Consider the following 13,255-nt stretch of genomic DNA (forward strand, 5'->3'; position numbering starts at 1 on the left):
AGCAAGGGAGCTTTTTGCTAAGGCTAGAAATAAAATTCAGGGGCTGCCACGGACATTTACGGGGAAGGTCTATACTCTCAAACACCAGTTTCTGCCACTGCCTGGAAATTATCCTGCCAGTCACCCACTGTAAGAAATCTGATCTATGAGACAAGAGGTCAGGTGTCATCTGCGACTCTCACAGCAGCCTAGCCGGAGGTTCACTCAGCGCTGTCGGATGAATGGGCCAGAGCCGAGATCCAAGGACCACTGTCTGCTAGTCCCGTCTGCCCTCGGAGTCCGCAGATTAGGAGAGGAAAGTAGGAAGTCGGCTCAGCCACTCCCCGACATTCCCGTCCGTCTGGAGGGGGGGGATCAAGGAGCGGCAGACACCGGGAAGCCTTTCACCCGAGATTTAAGACTGGTAGCCAATGCTAATCGTCTTTTAAGTGGCTAACGGGTGCCCAGACACATTTTTATGAGATAAAAAGTATAGCATTTAGTTAGGAATAAGAGCAGAGCGTGGATTTCCTACCTTGCGGTGGTGAGCATCGGGTTCCATGAAATTGATGAAGTTAGAAGGGAGTTAGGAATGGCCCCGCCTCACTGAGGCCAGGGCAGCCTGAAGAAGCAGATTGGAAGTCAGAGGCAGAGGCAGAGGCAGAGAGATGCTCCTCATGGATACCCAGTTGGGCTGTCGGGGTCTGATTCCAGACACGCGGTCCTTCGAGAAGCCGCTGAAGTGTAGCCTCAGCCTAGACTCTCGCAGTTGCCCGCGGCCTTCCTCAGTCCCTGGCATCTGAGGAGATGCCTCTGAAAGGGAATCCTGACCTCCACTCAGCTGACATTCCCGGCTCCCAAGGGAGATGGGGGATCCACTGAGGGAGACGCAGGGGAACCTGCCACTTGAGACTTTGAGATCGGCAGCCAGGCTAGTCCCATTCAAGTGGCTGACAAGCGCCCAATGTTGTGTGCCACAGACGGCTTCCTTCTATAAGGACAGTGAAAGAAAAGGCAGGCTTGGATGCCGATACTCACCTCCCAAGTTATCCCGGACGAGCCCCCAAAGATGATACTGGGGTTCTTGTTTGTGGAGCCGAAGAATGAGCTTCACAAACAGTCAAGGTAGGAGAGCAAGGTACAGGCTTTTATTTAGAGATAAAGTGAAAGGACAGAGCTCCCGGCTCATGCCAGGAGGGGACAAGAGAGTCCCGTTAATATCTATTTTCATCCCAGTGCTTGGATATATACAATCTGATATATACATCCTTTGTATGATTGAAATAGTTTGCTTGTACAGGATATTGAGAAAATGAATTTGGAATAGGGATAATGTAATAACTGCTAGAGTCTAGTGTGCTGTTTAAAATATTTTCCCCCAATGTGGGGAACACTTGACAGGTTAGAAGGATTTGAATCATATTGTTTATATATATGAGTTCAGAAAATACAAGCATGGTAGGGTTCCTCTGTTACCCCAGGTGACACCTCTGTGATCAGTGCTAAGGCCTTGGGAACACTCTCAAGAAAGATTACTTCCTGAAGCCTTCATGAGATTGTGTATCAATGATACCTTAAAGAAAAATCACTTCCTCTCAACCAAAACAAGGCCACTTGGAGGATACCCGACAACCCTTGGAAACATGTGACTGCTTGGACACTTTACTGCCATTATGAATTAGGAAAACATTTGACAGAGAAGTCCAGTAATGGGGGTTTAAACAAAATAGAAATTTACTTATCAGAGGAAAACAAGATCAGCGGGGAATCATGGCTTCCATCTTATGGTCTAATGGCGCTGCTGCAGCACCAGCCATCACATCTGAATTCCAGCCAACAGAAAGGGGAAAGGCCAGCAGATCCCTTTTCCTTTTAAGGATGCTTTGCAGACATTGCACATATCCCTTCCACTTACATGTTTGTGGCTAGCGTTGAGTGGTTTGGCCACACCTACCTGCAAGGAAGCCTGGAAAATGTCATCTTTATTCCTGCCAACCATGTGCCCAGCTAAAGGTCAGAGTTTCTATTACTAAGGAAGAAGGGGCTGTTGGATATTGGGGAACAATTAGAGTAGTCTCTAACACAGTGCTGTGGGGGTGGGAAGCCTGCCCCCTGAGAAGGGGTCCTGGCTGGTTGCCCTCCCACCGCCTCTTCTGCCCTAGAGCCTGGGTGAGGATCTAGGGGCCATGGCCATGCAGTTTCATCAGAGCAGCTCTGTTTTGCCAACCACGCAGTTCTTTGCTAGGACTAGGGCGGTATTTGGAAGGGTTTGTAAGGTGAAAGGGAAATGGTACTTGGGGAGTGGAGGCATAAGGTCACAGGCTTGGAGCCCACGCTGGGTTCCATTGCACCCTGGGCAAATCATTGATGCTCTCAGAGCGGTTGCCTCATGGTAAAGTGGAGCGACAAGCTGTGTCAACCCCAGATGTTCATCAGGAGGTTAGAACTATGCTCAGCACAAGGTCAGTCCTCAAAGAACACTAAGGGGAAGCAGCCAAACCCCCAGTGAAGCTGCTGTGACCCCAAGACAACTGTGAACCCACGGTTGCATAGCATTTAATACTTAGGATAGCAGTGATCAAAAACTATGTAGCTTCCTGCCTTCCTCCTCCCTTCATCCCCTTCTTCCTACTTTTCTTTGAAATATATATACATAAACATGTGTTACATGTATGCATATACATATGTATATGTATGTACACATGTATGAAGGGAAGTCATCTTAAGGTGCAGCTTGGTGAACTTTCCATGTGCACATACCCAGGTAACTGTTACCAGATGAAGATACAGAACATTTCCAGACCCCAGGAAGCTCCTTTGTGTCCCTTCCTCATCAGTGGTACTCACCCTGTTGAGGTAACCACAACTCTGAATCCACATAGATTGGTTTTGTTCTAGAATTTGGTGTAAACAGGGTCACACAGAGTGTGCTTTTTTTGTGTGTAGCTTCTTCTGCTCATTTATATTGTGTGTATCCATGGTTCATCCTTTCTCATAGCTGTGTACTATTCTGTAGCAAGAATAGACCACAATTCACTTAATCATCCATCTGCTGGTGGATTCGGGAGCTATGTCCTGGTTTTGGTGATCATGAACAAAGCTGCTGTGAACATTCTTGTATATGCCTTTTGGTGGACATGTAAGCAGAACATTTCTTCTTAGTAAGTTTATTTGAACAAAACTAATCAAATCAGTTTAGGAAATAGTTAAGTAACTCAGGCCAGTGTGGGGTGCATGTATGGTAAAATATGGGGAAGATGCACCCAGAACCCTGAGATGGGCATGTGTGGGTGTTCTTTTTTGCTGAATCTTCCCCGGTGCCACACAGGAGCCCACATTTTAATTCTTCCCCTGCCAGTCTGAAACTGAAACCCTGGTCCCTTCTATGCCACTAGTTGACCACCTTGGCCCTTTAGGGCCAAGGCAGTGAGGGCAGCCTGGACAAAGCCCAAGCCACGGGCCTCAGAAAGTTGTAAAGTTACTCTCAGTGAAGGGGCTGGGGCTTCCTTCCAGTAATGGGCAAGTGGGAATTATTCCATCAACAAAGGCTCCAACCTGCTAAATCTCATCTGGCCTGGTTACTGACACTGCATTCGTCATGGGCCAGGCTGGGCTGGGTGACGTGATCAAGCCCTGGAGACTTGGTTCTTGTGGCCCATTTGTTATGACTTCAGAGGCACTTTGCATGGGTACAGGTCAAATCCTGCATCTTAGCAATGTGGCTTCTACACACCCCGTTGCAGCCCATGGGTGACCCCTTAGAGGTTCCTGGCCATGCCTGTGCTCACAGACGTGTGGTCACTTGTACACTTGTGTCTCTTTCACAGAAAGTCTTTGAGGTGGAGTCCAGTGGGCCAGGTTTAAACCTTGCTCTAATGCTTGCCAGCTGTGCAACTTCACACTAGTTACTTACTTTCTCTGTGCCTCTGTTTCCCTTATGTAAAATGGGGATGACAGCAGAGGCTACCTCCTGGGGTGTATGCTTCCTGGGCTGCCGTAACAAAGTACTGCAGACGGAATGACTTAAAACAACCGAAACCCATCCTCTCGCAGTTCCAGGGACTTGAAGTCTGAAATCAGTGTGTTGGCAAGGCTGGCTTCTTCTGGGTGGCTGATGGAGAACCTGTTCTGTGCCTCTCTCTGAGCTCTGGTGGCGGCTGGCAGTTCTTGGCTTGTGGCCGCATCCCTTCCATCTCTGCCTCCATTGTCACACAGCAGTCTTCCCTATGTGTGTCTGTGTCCAACTTTCCCTCTTCTTGTAAGGACATGGGTCATTGGCTAAGGGCCGCCTACTCTGTATGACCTCATCTTAACTTCAATTCACCTGCAAACACCCTTTTTTCAAATAAGGTCACATTCATGGGGTCCAGGTAGACATGAATTTTTGGGGTCACTATTCACCCAAGACATGGGGTTAATGTGTGTTAATCTGTGCACCATGCTTAGAAGAGTTCTGGGCACCCGTGCTCGGCAAGCACCACAGCGGTGTTGTCATGGGGGAAATAGAAATCCCGTTCCTGTTTAAGCTGTTGTTTGGAGAGTCCTGTTTCATGCAGCCAATTTAAAAGCCTGAGGTTGGGGGAACCCTGCCCCTTCTGAGGACTGGGCTCACCCCAGTCTCATGGCTCAGCCCCAGCCCACCCCCTCGGCAGTCAGCTGCCTAATTCAGCTGGGGAGGGTGCAGGCAGGCAATAAAACAGAGGAAGCTGCTCCCATTCTGGCTTTCCAACAAGGAGGGCTTAATGAGGCAATTAAGCAGAACTGTTTTCTTTTTATCTTCCTCAGGCTGTCAGAGCTTCAAGCCTGGAGGGCCCTTGAAAATGAGAGAAGCCTGTCCCTCCCCCTCAGTTTCAAGAACAGGAGGGCAGGACTCAGAGAGGGGCAGTTGCTGGACGAAGGTCACACAGAGAGTTGGTGAGAGGTCCTCCAGGACCCTGGCAGGTTAGGGGAGGAGAATGGGCCAGGTGGAGACTGTGGCACACTGGATACTTAGCACCTGGCCAGAGAGTGTGGTCAGGATGCAACACCACGTGTGGACACTCAGATCCTGTGTGACCAGGTCAAATGAGTTTTTAAGAGGAACTAGAATCCACATTTGGAAGGGATACCAGCTAGTAAGTCAAAGTTCTAGAAAACTCAGTGTAGGTCATGAAGTGGTCTTTGCTGAGAACAATGTACTTGGATATGGCAGTGCCCATAGTGGGCACAGCCCCGTGGGTGGGTAGGGAAGGGAATAGGGCCTGGCATGGTGGGCACCTGGCTTCTCTTGGTCCCCTGAGTAGTAACGTGGGATCTTTCTGGATTGCTGTTATCCCTCCAAAATACCCCCATAGCCCAGGGCTCTGCAGCAGCCCTGCCATGCACAGTGGCTATGTCACGTACTGTACCAAGGTGCCACCGAAGAGGTGATCAGGGTGATCTCAGCCTATCCTTGGCTTGCTTGCTGGCTGCTCATCCTGGAAGAAGCATCTGATTGTTGTCATGCATCCACCCAGAGACTCCATGTTTCTAATTCCCACGGTGGTGCTGAGTCAATTTGGATCCTCCAAGAAGACGCCAAAGGGAGACTGGATGCACAAGAGGTTGGTTGGGGGGAATGGCTCTGAGGGGAGAGGTCCCTGGCTGGAACGGGCCTGCCTTTATTTCCCTTCCATGCTTGGTTATTGGTGGGGAGCACCGTGGGGCACAGGGTGGATTCAGAGCCCAGCAGCGGCCTGTCAGTCATGTGCTCTGCAGTAGGAGACTCAGGAGCATGCGTCAAGGGCACCATGGGTCCTGCATTTGCTAGCAGGTGCCCTGGTCTGCAAAGACAGTTGAAAACAGTCTGCGTGCAGGCCTGGAATTTCTTTGATGGCTTATATTTTAGGGCAGCCGTTAAAGTAAATTTTGTATTCTATACCATAATAGATCTGAAATTGCTGTGACATAAAGATATTTTCTCTTCATTTTCTTTGAAAGCTGCTCTACTCCATGGTATGTTGCCTCATGCCCAAGGGGAATGCATGGTCTTATACAGATGTATTAGTTTCTTATTGCTGCTGTGACAAATGGCCAAAACATAGTGGTTTCAAACAATACATGTTTATTCTCCTACAGTCTGGAGGTCAGAAGTCCAAAATGAGTCTTATAGGACTAAAATCAAGGTGTCAGCAGGGCTGGCTCCTTCTGGAGGCTCCAGGAGAGAGTTTGTTCTTTGCCTCTATGGCTCCTAGAGGGGCCGCTGGTCCTTAGGCTGCCCTTTCCTTCATCTTTGGTACTAGAGAACTGCCTGTTTTGGGGGGAACCACCCATCTCCTGCTCCTAGTCCACATGCTGCTTGCACCTGGGTCTGATCATCCTCTCCAACCTGAGAATGAGCAGGGGGTCCAGGCCTGGCCAATCAGTGGTTCATGACCTTGGCCAGGCCAATGAGAGCCTTTCCTGGGGCTTGGGGTGGGTTCTCTTTCTGTGAGATGGCTAAGCCAGTAGAAAATCTGGAGCTGCTGGTGTTACCCTGCCTCCAGGTAGGACCTTACTTGAGAGTAAAGTCTACACAGAAGAAAACCAACTAAGAAATAGAGAGAGGCCAATTCCTATTGACTCTGAGCACCTGGATCCAGCTGTACTTGATGTTAAATAGGCCCTGGGAAGTTCAGCTACCGAGATAACAAATCTCCCTTTTGGCTTTAAGCTAGCTTGAATCGAGTTTGCAATTCTTGTTATGTGGACTGCTGACTGGTATTTTCTTCTCTAGTTTTGAACACGCAGCCCAGTACCGCAGAATTAACATGCCATTGTGTAGGCGCCATACTTACGTTGGCCCCGCTTGCTGTCCTTCCTCTCTCCTCTCTTCCCTGCCAGCTATGCTATTGGGTGATACATCCTAATGTATATTTAACAGTGGCTCCAAATCAAATTAATTTAGATTGGTTAATAAACTGTAACATCCGTTTCTAAATCAAGCTACATTTTCCTCTTGAGCAACTAAATTCATGCCTGTTGGTTTAATTTGTTGCTATTGTAATCCTTTAATGCTGATGAAATTATGGAAAGGTTTCTAGTGAAATTATCCAGATTTGATTAGGGTTGAACATGTTAATATTTTTCCTTCCCAGTAGTCTTTGGAGAGAGATTGGCTGAGAGTATGCAGGTTCCAATGCTGTGGTATGTGATCTCAGAAAGCAGGCTCATCCTGTGCGTTTTCAGATAAGCAGCCTTTGGTTGTGCATTTATTGACCACAGACTGTATGCACAGCCCTGGACATTAACATCCTAAGTGGAGAATCTGAAAGAAGAAAACTGTGGGCTTCTACAGGACAGTTGTTGGGAGAGATAAAGGGACATCAAAGGTCCCCTCAACTTGGCTTCCCAATGGCCCCACCTCCCTTTGCGGTGGAGCCTTTGATGCCATAAATACAGTGCTGGCCTGAAGGAGGTGCTCACATGCAGATCAGCTTGACCTTGGGCTTGACCACGAAGAATTTCCTGCTGACAAATCACTCCTCTCTCTGGCCCCATGGTAAGCTGGAACAGGTTGAGGTGAAAGGGGAGGGCAAGGGTGAAGGTCAGTGCTGGAGCCAGGCCTGCGGAGAGGAGTGCGGCCCTCTCTGCAGGTGGGTCTCCTTCTGTGGTCTCCCCATCTGCTCCTGCTGCCCTTCCTCCCCCTCTGCCTGCTGAGGCTGCCCCACCTGCCTGCTAACTCCATTTGTTCTGGAATGTGCCAGGCCTCACCCAAAGAGCATATACTCTCAGAGGAATCTGTAGTGTGTTTCCAGGATCACTCCTTCAGGAAAGAGTGGGTTGGGCAGGGCCTGGGAGCGCAGACCTGTGGTGGAGGAGCCTCAGAGGAGAGTCCCCCGTTCAAATTTCCAGTTAGTCTCTGGAGGGGGGAATAGCCCGATTAACCCTCCACTCACTGGCATTCTGGTGGGTGATTCCTGAGCTTGGCACAGAGTTCTCTACAAGGGCTGCCTCTTTTCCACTTGGGTTGAGTGATGTAACAGCTGCCTCTGTTTTGGCGAAGTGTCCATGCCCTGCTGGACGCCTTTCAGATCTTCAGATGGGCAGACCGAGGTCCCCGCTGCCGAGCTCTCCCTGTGCTCCTCCTGCCGGGCCTGCCCTTTTCCTGCCTCACACCCACTGCCTTTCACCTGATGAGCTCAGCTCTCAGGGCTCAGCTGAAACCTCTCTTCCTCAGGGAAGCTTCCCTGTCTCCTTGGAATGTGCTTCCCATCTCTCAGTGCCTCCTCTTTGCAGAATCAATCACAAATGGTAATTTAGAATTGTGAAATTGTTCCCTCCTGCCCAGCTCCTGCCCTAGGCTACAAAATCAGTGAGTGAAAGCTGGAACCCCGTGTTTCTAACCCAGAGATTGCCCACTGGTGGTGCACAAATGTGTTTACTTGTCCTTCCATAGGGTTTTAGAATTTTTAACAAATTAATTGACATCATTTTAAAGTTAGGAGATTTCACGTTAAAAATCTGGATTTTTGGACTCTGTTAAAAAAAATATTAGAGCATTCAGTAACGCTGGGGCCTTGCATGAGGACAGTTGGCTGGAATTGGCCTTTAAACAGGACAGGTGCGTTTTTGTTCACTTCACCCCAACTCCCCACCAGTCCCTGTCGCTCCATACCTGAGCTGCTTTTTTCCACCTCGTGACAGTGCTTGTCTGATCTCTCTAAAGTTTTGAGTTTCAGTCCCTTCTTTGTGTCTAGTTCCTGACTATGCCTGGTGCATAGTAAACCTTTTATTTTACATAGTAAACTAAACTTCTACTTTGGTAAACCCTTTTGAATCCTTGCAACAACCTGGTGGGACACATCATCACATTTTTAAGATGAGAACTGAGGTTCAGAGAGATTAGGATGCTCCTGAAGTTCACGCAGCCAGTGAGTGGCAAAGCCAGGATTTGAACCACTGATTATCTGGTTCCCAAACCTGGGCCCCCTCTATTCCCTCCCATGCCTGCACCAACCAGAATGGAGAAAACTTCTTTCACTTAAAATACTGCCTCTATCCTCGCAGAACTCCTGCTCACTCCTTTTAGAAGAGTAATTGAATGCAAGGGCCAGCTGAGTACATGAAGGAAGGGATGGGGGTGACCTGGACAGCAGAGGTCCCAGCCCAGCATGGCTGCACAGGCATGCTGCCCACCTGGTGAAATGGCTGATTTTTTAAGAGAAGCCAGACATTTTGATTTGTGTGTGAAATATCCCAGTTTGTCAGCATTGTGCACACACTCCAGTATATATAAAGTTGCTCAGTGATCAAATTGAGCATGTCAGCAGGGTGCATACCCCACTCTATTGCCGGGTTGCACCTCTGCTTTAAAGCTTGGTTTTCATCATTGGTTACAAAGGTCAGGCTGCATGTGAAGGAGACTGGTTTCTTTGCTTGCTCTTGCTGGGGTGGTCAGGCTGTCTTGGCTGGGCTGGGGATCCTTTGCAGGGGCCCTGATACCACCAGGACCTAGAAGGTATGCTAGCCTCATCCTCCAGACCCAGCATTGCCGCCAGCACCCCCCTACACACATGCTGTTGCTGGGCCCTTCCCTCCTGGTGTTTGCTGAGTCACCATTCATTTACAAAAAAGAAAAGTTACTGACCATTTACTATGCACTAGGCCTCTTACAAAGCCCTGTGTAGTTTCTGAAACTATATAAAAAATGACTCCTAGACTCTCAAAGAGATGAGTTTTCTATCTTCTAGAACATCAGCTCCACGAGGGCAAGGATATTTCCTGTCTTGTTCTCCACTGTCTCTTGGTGCCCAGAACAGAATCTGGCACATAGTAGGTACTCAGCAAATGTTTGTTGAATGTCTAAACAATAGCATACATCTTCCTATGTATTTGCTAATGGGAATTCCACAAAAGGAGCTCCTGTTATCCTTCCTTTTAGAATGAGACATCTGAGATGCCAAGAAGTGAAGGATTGACCAGCGTTTGCCCATCTGCTCAGGGTGTGGGGCCAAAACAGAACTTGGGTCTCTTTTGGCCCCAGTCACAGAACAAAACCCTCTCTCCCTTCTTTCTTCCCTTTCCAGCATGCAACTTGAGCTTTTTTACATAGTGGATTTTCAAAGCCTGTGGTCGACACCCAGTGACTAAATAGATGGCTAGGGACTAAAGTCCTCTTATAACAGCTCAGCAGAGCTCTTCAAGGCCACTCTGGGGGGCTTACCTCTTGGAAAGGGGCCTCGCCGCTTCTTCAGAAAGAGCTTCATTCTGGAATCCAGGCAGCATGGAGGAGCTGCTCCTGGAAGGGGATTTCAACATTCATCAGATGTAATTATTTCCTCAAGTAAAATATTTAAACAGAGCTTTAAGGACTCCGCAACAAAAGAAAATGAGTTTTAGGGAAATACCAACCCCCAAAATTCTTTCCTCAAAACATAAGCTGGAAGGATTTTATCTGCTCTCAGAGGGAAAACTCAAGAGGTTTAATTTAAAACTTGGGCGGGCTCATGGCTTTTCAATGGGGTGATTGTTCCATAGTCAGAGAATGAGATAATAAGAAAGCGTTTTTTGAGGCAGTGTTTGGTTTGGCTTCAGAAATTCAAAACGGCATTCTTCGGAGAGCTATTGGGCCTCCTGCGTTGCTGGGGCTGGTCTCTCCCCCGGTCAGAGACCAGATTTGCAATAACATTTATGCACTTGGAGGCTTCCAAGGGAATGAGGCAAGTGATCGCATTGTGCACGTGTGCTCTGCAGAGCTTGGCAGAGGACGTGGTTACCTCCCCTGCCTGCTTGTCACCCAGCCTCTCAGAACCCCAGTGACCATGTAAAAAGAGCTGAGAAAGATGTAAGAATAACCTGCCATTACCTGGGAACTGCCTGGCCCAGCAGCGTCTTTTGATCTGGCAGGGTTCATGACTCTCCCAGTGTCTTCGTCAACATAGTGGACAGGAAATCCAAACCCATCTTCTCAAAAATGCCGACTGCATCATCCAGCCTCCCCTGGATTCCTTCAGGGTGGATTTTATGAGCGGATTTTGTGGGTGGAAATGAGCAGGACAGTAGTGTGCGTGCCAGTGACCATTTCTCCCTTTGCTTTGCTTCCTTCATTCTGCTTTGGGCTCTCTGGGGAAAAGCTAGTTTCCTATGAGAATGGGGCTGCCCAGAGCCCAAATCCAGGGAGAAGAGGAACCGGATGTCTGGAGGCCATTGTTCTGGGAGTAATGAGCATTGGGGGAACAGGCTTTGATTCTTGGGTGGCTCAGGTGGATGAGAGATTTGAGGTGGAGTCCCCACTCCACAGGGTCTTCCCCAGGTCATGTCTAATTCTGGGCCGTCAACATCCCTCTAGAGATCTTGGTTAGTGAACATCTTGGCATCCTGCCCTTCAAGCCCCACCATGTTGTAAAGAAGTAGCCGATGGATTTTGTGGGGAAAGTGAGGCCTGCTCTTTAAGGCGCCTTTCCCAGAAAGCTTCCCACCTTCCCTCTGTAGCTGGCTGATGAGTCTAGAGGCCAGGAGACCCTCGAAGGGCCCTCTGTCATCATGAATTCTCCACCAAGCCCTGCCTCCCAGCTCACCCTAGGACTGGCCCAAACTTCTTCCCCAGCCGGCACCACCAAAACCCATCCATGCGCCTCACCTCGCATGAGGCCTGGCCAGCTGGAGGGGAATGTCAGCTCTCGGGATGGCTACCAGAGTACCCCTCAGCCCTTCAGCCTGCTCGGGTCCCCTGAGCCAATCTGCCCTCCTGAGTGAGGCCTGCAAGACTCTGGGGAGGTGATGAGTAACTGTAGTAACTGTCACAGTACCTCCCTCCCGCAGAACCCTCCCTGCGCTGGTTTCCTCCGGCTGCCAGAATGAGGGGAGCCACTAACGGAAATGTGCTCTCTCGCAGCTCAGGAGGTCAAAAGTCCAAAGGTGGCGACAGGTTTGCACTTCCTCTGACGGTTCCAGGGGAAGACCCGTCCTTGCCTCTCTCCTGGCTCCTGGCGGCTGCCGGCAATCCTTGGTGTTCCTTGGGTTGTGGCTGTGGCTGGCTCACTGAGTGTCTTTCTCCCTGGGTCCCTGTGCCTTCACATGGCCTTCTTGTAAGTTCACCAGTCACTGGGTTTGGGGCCCACCCTAATCCAGTAGGACCTCATCTTAACTTGATCCCATCTGAACAGACCCTCTTTCCAAATAAGGTCCCACTCAGGTTTTGGGTGGACAGGAATTTGGGGTAGGGGGACCCCATTCAACCAGTAGTATCCTTCCCGAGGGTCTGCGTTGGGCTGAACTTTCTGTTTTCCCTGACTGAACAGGGAATGCCTGCTTAACGGGTATAGGATTTCCTGTTGGGGTGGTGAAAATGTCCTAGAACTAGACAGAGGTGAGCCGCACAACACTGTGGGTGGACTAAATGACACTGAATTGTTCCCCTTAAAATGGTTGCTTTTATGTTATGTGAGTTTCACCTAAAGAATGTTCTTTTTCTCCCTTCTTGATATCTTTCCTTTATCTAAAAATCTCACGGCTAGAGTTAATTTTTGTCTTGAGGTGTTGTAAATGCCACCATTGGGGTCACTTCCTCTGTTGGAGACATTGTGTCCAGGAGCCCCATTTAAAATGCAAGTGTGTTTCCTGGAAGCCAGGAGGGGACTGAGTGACTACCTGGGCAGGGGTTGGGTTTTCTTATTGGCCAGCTGCCTTTTTAGAGAGCAGAGGGAATGGGGTGCCAGCCAGGTAAGTTTTGCTTAATTGGATTTTTTGGGAAAGGGATATAGGTAAGGGAGGGCAGCTGGGAGGCAGAATACTGAGGTTCATCTGCTTTCCCTGGCTCGGCTGCTGGCCAGCCCAGCACATCCCTGTCCTCACTCCATCAGCTGTCCCCATGCTCTTGGCCTTGCCACCCAGAGAGCTGGGGTTGCTGAACCATCAGCCCCAGGAACACAGCTCCCTGTGTATTTGCCAAAAGGCCTGATACAGCCATAGCTCAATTTTATTGATCGTGTCAATGGCAGTAATTCAAGAAAGCTATTTAAATTCACGGGAGGAAGCAAGAGCAATTATCCACGTCTGCATCAGATTCTTCATCATTTTTGTTGTTGGCTATTGAGCACAGAGACAGACATTTTGTGTAAGGCTGATAACGGCAGCATGGGAGTCAGTGAGGGCTGGGGTTTTGTTTGCCGCCTGGAAAAAAAAATCATAATCCACAGTTCACCAGATATAAATCTATATGCACAAAGGTTTACAGGGTATTACCAGGGGGGCATGCAGGCACCCAGTGGTTTAAATTCATTTTGTCCCTAATCTCAGCCAAATCCCCCAGCATATTCCCGCTGCCCCTATTTCAACA

General features: G+C 49.1%; 1 long non-coding RNA gene across 2 annotated transcripts; it reads right to left on the reverse strand.

Annotated features, from left to right (window-relative positions):
• Window positions 1-5,943: 5,943 nt before the first annotated feature.
• LOC118930459 (uncharacterized) lies at window positions 5,944-10,914 on the reverse strand. Of its 2 annotated transcripts, none has more exons than XR_005032069.2 (3): window positions 10,784-10,914; window positions 10,142-10,216; window positions 5,944-7,482 (listed from the first exon to the last, which is right to left on the reverse strand). It is a non-coding gene; the product is annotated as an uncharacterized LOC118930459 (long non-coding RNA). The 2 variants fall into 2 exon arrangements; XR_005032068.2 differs by lacking the exon at window positions 10,784-10,914 and adding an exon at window positions 10,330-10,632.
• Window positions 10,915-13,255: the final 2,341 nt, after the last annotated feature.

Source organism: Manis pentadactyla, chromosome 14 (genome assembly GCF_030020395.1).
Source record: "Manis pentadactyla isolate mManPen7 chromosome 14, mManPen7.hap1, whole genome shotgun sequence".
Classification (NCBI taxonomy): domain Eukaryota; kingdom Metazoa; phylum Chordata; class Mammalia; order Pholidota; family Manidae; genus Manis; species Manis pentadactyla.